Source organism: Symphalangus syndactylus, chromosome 20, assembly GCF_028878055.3.
Source record: "Symphalangus syndactylus isolate Jambi chromosome 20, NHGRI_mSymSyn1-v2.1_pri, whole genome shotgun sequence".
Lineage (NCBI taxonomy): Eukaryota > Metazoa > Chordata > Mammalia > Primates > Hylobatidae > Symphalangus > Symphalangus syndactylus.
This window is the reverse complement of record NC_072442.2, coordinates 65,672,460-65,678,852: the sequence shown is the minus strand read 5'-3', so window position 1 is coordinate 65,678,852 and position 6,393 is coordinate 65,672,460.

Here is a 6,393-nt window from a genome sequence, read left to right as displayed (position 1 = left end):
AGTTGGCCACTGGCAGCAGCATGTGTAGTTGGACACATGAGCTGATGCTATTTTCCACTCCCATCCTGCCCTATCCCCATGCTTCCCCTCCCTCTGTCTGGGCATCCCCACTCCCTGGCACCCAGGGCTGGCCCATACATCCCTCCCATAGCCTCTATTCCCATCGGGTCTCCACCTAAGGGCTTTTTCCTCCTTCTACCCTTGCAAAAGTCCTACCACCACTCAGATGCTACTTCCCCTCAGGATCCAGCACTGATGCCGCCTCCTCCATGAAGCCCCCAGATCCCTGCCCTGGTCATGCTCCTCGCCGTCCTCTGCACAGTGGCCCAGCCCATTGACCGTCCGTCCCACACAGCCCACCATGTGGTCTAGCAATTGCTATCTGTCACTGATTTATCTCTCCCACACCTGTGACCTCCTCCTGGGCAGGGACCTTGCCTGATCCATCTCCTTATGAAGAAGCTGTACTGGGCTGGGTGTGGTGGCTCACACCTGTAATCCCAGCACTTTGGGAGGCCAAGGCAGGGGATCACCTGAGGTCAGGAGTTCGAGACCAGCCTGGCCAACATGGTGAAATCACGTCTCTACTAAAAAATTACAAAAATTAGCCAGGTATGGCATCGGGCGCCTGTAATCCCAGCTACTCAGGAGGCTGAGGCAGGAGAATTGCTTGAACCCGGGAGGTGGAGGTTACAGTGAGCTGAGACTGTGCTACTGTACTCCAGCCTGGGCGACAGAGTGAAACTGTGTCTCAAAAAAAGAAGCTGCACTGGTCATCTGGTTATGAGTGGGGAAATAAGAGCAATCAGACCCTTCTAATTCCCATTTCCCTAGGAAGTTAGGGAGATGACTGTTCCAGCGGCGGCTAGATTCTGGAAAACAGCCACAGCAGGAATGAGAGGCTTCTCAAGTCCTGCATTTTCTTTTTTTTGAAATATATAATCAGGCAATCTCCCAAGCCAGAATAGCTCAGAGAGACTCCCAAGTCCTGCATTTTCAAGTGAAAATTCAGGCAGTGAAACTGCAGAGTTCACAGCTGGGCCATGGCTGTAAACCAGCTATGTTCTGAAGCCCAGATCCATGAAAACACAGAGGCAGCCTCCCCACTCCACCCACAGGCTGTGAACAGGACGGACGGCTGGCTGCTGGCCATCTCCCTGCCTGTTGATCCACTCTCAACAGGACTGAGTCTTTCTCTGACTCACCCATCAGGTGGACCCCCTGCAGCAGGAGTGCTCCTGGCCACAGAAAGCCGATTCCCTCATCTCATCACTCAATACCCATCTACTGAGTCCTCCTCCTTGGAGTCCAGGCCTGCGCTGGGGGCACAGAGAGGAGTCAGCCCCCCGCTGAGACAGAAACCAGGTACTGGCTGGGCAGAGGGACTGCAGGAGGGGGCAGCGTGCTGAAGAGGGCTCAATGGCAGTTGGTGATGGATGAGCTGAGCCTGGAAAGGGAACAGAGCTGGGCTAGGGCCTGCAGACAGACAGGGAAGCCTAGAGCAGCTGAAGAAGAGGAAGTCAGTGGGACAGGAAGACAGGCGGCCGGGTCAGAACCATGTGGCCGTCAGCCTTAGCTCCAAGGAACTGAAAGCCAACATGGTTGCCTGGACAGTGGGAAGCCATGAGTAGCTTTGGAAGCCTGGGGGGCCGGGTGCTAGTCTTTGCTTTCTGAAGATAACACCCTGTCAAGGACTGTTCACAGTGGGGACAGCCCGACAGCGCTTAAAAGTCACCAGAAGTGAATGAGAATCAGAATCATTGATGCGTCTGAGCATGTGCACAAAGCAAACACGGTTCTCAGGACTCGCATTCCTTCACCCACTGAATTCCCACAACATCCCTAAGAGGGAAATAGTTCACCGATGAGGAGACCGAGGCACAGAGCAGTTATGGCACGTCCCCGAGGTCACACAGTCAGAGCAGTTATGGCACGTCCCCGAGGTCACACAGTCAGAGCAGTTATGGCACGTCCCTGAGGTCACACAGTCAGAGATGGAACCCGGACTTGACCCCAGACAGGCTGGCTCCAGGGCATCTGCAATGCTCCACCACCATGATGGAGGTCTGGGGCTCGTTCTCAGCTGTTCAACTCAGACCCAGACTCCACAGCAGGGCCTGGGGGCCAATCAGAATAGGCCCTCTCACCCTCAGGGCTAGGCGTAAGACCTGAACCTGAAGCACCTCCCGCTCAAACAAGCAGCTCAGGAACCCCAAAATGCAGTGTGAGTAAGACCCAGGCCATACCCACGCCTGGCTGTCCCGGGGATGTCTGTGGTCTCCAAGAAGAAGCTAAGAATAAGAATAGGGGCTGCTTGTTAGGCAGCCCAGCAAGAGAGCACCTGTCAGCCGGAGCCTCCCGTGAACCTTTCAGCAACGTTGTCAGCGGCATTGCCTCTTCCTCTGACCGGTCCCAGTCCAACCAAACCCAGCCAACAGGAAGCAGCCTGGATTGTGCTATCATTCAGTCAGTCGACAAACGCTGAGTCTATACTGCACACTCTGCACCTGATTCCCTACTGGAAACCAAGCTTCTTCCAGGGAACGGGGTGGGACAGGAACCGAGGGGTCATGTGCCCTGGGCTGGGCCGGGGAAGAGGGTCAGGACAGCCCTCCACTGCCAGGCCCGGAGTGTACCCTGCACCTGAGCCCGTGGTGATGCACCTGTCACCGCAAAACATTCTACAGTGATCAGGGGAACTTCTACCATGATTTAGGCAAACGAGTGTTGGCTGTGTGATGGAGATGGTGATTGTGGTTTACACAAGATTCACAAACTCATCAATGTGGACTAAAGGACAATCCTAAAAAAATCGATTCTGCCCACAGATACCTGGTATGATCTGAGTCTTTCTCAACTCTAAAGCCCGAACAGATACTGCCCACCCTCTGGGGGAAGGATCCCTTCTCTCCCCAGTGCAGGTGGGACAACCTGGGGTGTGGCTCCCCTGCTCCCCTCTCTGCCCAAAGCATCCATCCATCCATCCATCCATCCAAGTTCCTGGGAGCACCTCCCGCTCGCCACTGGGGACTTTCTGGAAGCTGGGAGACGCTGGCCCGGGACCCAGCCAGATTATTCTCAATAGCCCCTTCTCTCAAAGGGAGGCAGTAGGCTGCGGGCTTCCCAACCCAGGGGTGAAGAACAAAGAGGACAGCAGCACAAGGACCCAGCGTGCCTGCTTCCCGGCCCTGCGCTCGGCCGCTCCACAGAGAGGGCGACGCGCTGAAAACCTCCGGCCACACACCAGCAACCTCAGCAGCAGCTGCAGCCTCCTCCCCCGAGGACGGCTGGTGCAGGAGCAAGAAGAACAAACCCCGATAACAACAGCCTCCGCTCTCACCTCCCAGGTGCTTCCCAGGAGCCAGGCTGAGGGCACCACAAGTTCGCTTCAGCCTCACGACCACCTTTGAGGCAGCCACTGTTACTACCCCCCGTTTTCAGATGAGGTAACTGGGGCAGAGAGAGGCGAGTGGACCTGCCCACAGTCGCACAGCTGGAAAGTGGCAGGGCCCAGCTTTTGGCCACTCACTATGCCAGCCTAAAAGCTAATGTCCGCATTGGCCATCAAACAAAGAAAGGGACTCACCAGCTAGACGCAGGCACACCCCAGGCCCACGGGTGCTCGTGAGCTCGAACGCGGTTGCTACTCGAAGGGAGAGCTGGGCTCATGTGGGAGAAGAGTGGTCTCCCCGCCTCCGTGGGGTCCCAGGCCCGGCCTGGCAGCAGTTGCCCTGCACTGGCAGGAGTGGGCTGTGGGTGCCCTTCGGCACTCAAGGAAAAAACGCTTCCAGCGATGCGAGCAGCTGCCTTTGCTGCGGCTCTGATTCCCAGAGGATCCCAAAGCTTTTCCCATCATTTTTGCCCTTTTTCAGAAACCACTTAGCCGCTGCCCCTCCTCCAGCCATGCCAGGGCTACAGAGCACTTACCAGAGCCAGCCAGAGCTGCAACCTCAGCTCTCAGGGAAGGAGGGTGCTGCTCGGCCTCCCAAACCTGTGGCTCCTGAGCCCGGAGGTCTGGGAAACGGCTCCACAAATGCACATTCACAGCCAGCGACGTCAAAACTAGCGTCCTGTAACTGTTCCGTTTTCAAAATAAAGAAGGAATGGAGGGTCGTGCCGCTCGCCACGCAGTCCTGGCCTGGCATTAGGGACTTGTTTTGAGAGTCGGAGCAACCTTGAACTAGTCCCCAACTCTCCTAGGCCTCTCGTTCCTGGGTCCCCAAACCTGGAGTAGGCGTTGGCGTCGAGGGGGGCTTCTGGGTCAGCCAGGTCCCAGCCTTTCTTCTCAACTGGGGGTTCCTCAGGGAACCACAAAACACAGATAACTATGAGTGTCTATTTCCTTTTTTTTTTTTCTGAGATGGAGTCTCACTCTGTCGCCCAGGCTGGAGTGCAATGGCGCGATCTCAGCTCACTGCAACCTCCGCCTCCCAGGTTTAAGCGATTCTCCTGCCTCAGCCTCCCGAACAGCTGCAATTGCAGGCACCTGCCATTGCGCCCAGCTAATTGCTGTATTTTTAGTAGAGTCGGGGTTTCGCCATGTTGGCCAGGCCGGTCTTGAACACCTGACCTCGTCATCCACCTGCCTCGGCCTCCCAAAGCGCTGGGATTCCAGGTGTGAGCCACCGCGCCCGGCCACCAGTGCCTATTTTCTCACTTCCCTTCGTACCACCCTAAATGCACAGGAGAGAAGACCCACAAGAGAGAAACGCACAGGAGAGAGTCGCATACAGCAGATAACTAGAACGATAGGTTTCATTCTCTCCCAGACCCTGGCTGAGAAGAACAGCGAGGTCTAGGTATGCATCCAGGCTGCGGCCCAAATGCCCTGCAAAAACCATCACAGCAGCTGCCCGCGGGACGCCAACAAGCTATGGGGCCGGCCCAGCCTGGAATGAGCAGCCACTGCCAGAGGGGCCCTCATAGCCCTGCCTGGGGTCGCTTGAAAGCTCTGACCCCTGAGTCAAGGCACTGAAGTGTGGCCACCCCATCAGTTCTGCACAACAGTTGACAAAGAGCTTTCCCAAACCTGCTCTCGCAGGCCGGGAAGCAACCCTGGGCAGTCGGAGGGCAGAGACTGTCACTCATTTTACAGGTGAGAAATGTGTGATGCTGGGCAATTAGACAACCGATAATTAGATAATTGCCCAGTCCGCAGTGTTGGTCTAGGCATAAAAGCCAGGCCCGTCCCACCATGCCACACCCCACCATACCCCTCACTTAGTCACTTTTTTTTTTTTTTTTTTTGAGATGGAGTCTCGCTCTGTTTCCCAGGCTGGAGTGCAATGGCACGATCTCAGCTCACTGCAACCTCTGCCTCCCAGGTTCAAGTGATTCTCCTGCCTCAGCCTCCCAAGTAGCTGGGATTACAGGCACGTGCCACCATGCCTGGCTAATTTTTGTGTTTTTAGTAGAGGCCGGGTTTCACCATGTTGGTCAGGCCTGTTCTCAAACTCCTGACCTCAAGTGATCCACCTGCCTCGGCCTCCCAAAGTGCTGGGATTATAGGCATGAGCCACCGTGCCTGGCCCCTTAGACATGCGTATGCTATGTGTGTCATGTTAGCTTCAATTAATATGAACGTTAGAATTCATTCTTGTTTATAAATTGTGGCAAAAAGCCGGGCGCGGTGGCTCATGCCTGTAACCACAGCACTTTGACAGAATGAGACTTTGAGCGCGGTGGCTCGTGCCTGTAACCACAGCACTTTGACAGAATGAGAGTGACAGAATGAGACTCTGTAGCCACAGAGTCTCATTCTGTCACTCAGGCTGGAGTGCAGTGGTACAATCTCGGCTCACTGCAGCCTCTGCCTCCAGGTTCAAGCAATTCTCCTGCTTCAGCCTCCCGAGTAGCTGGGATTACAGGCACGAGCCACCACACCCAGCTGATTTTTGTATTTTTAGTAGACACGCGGTTTCACCATCTTGGCCAGGTTGATCTTGAACTCCTGACCTCGTGATCCACTCACCTCGGTCTTCCAAAATGCTGGGATTACAGGCATGAGCCACCGCGCCCCACATCATATCAACCATTTTTAACTGTATTGTTCACTGGCATTGAACACATTCACATTATTGTACAACCATCAGCATCATCCATGCACAGAACTTTTTCATCACCCCAAACTGAAACCTTGCACCCATTAAACGCTAACTCCCCTTCCCGACCCCAAACCCCTAACGACCACCATTCAACTTCCTGTCTTTATGAATTTAACTATTCTGGGAGTCCTCTGGGCAGGAATCAGACAGTATTTGTCTTTTTGTGACTGGCTTCTTTCACTTAGCATAATTTCCTCAAGCTTCATCCGTGTTGTAGCCTGTGACAGAATTTCCTTCCCTTTTTTTTTTTCTTTTATTTTTGAGATGGAGTCTCACTCTGTCCCCCAGG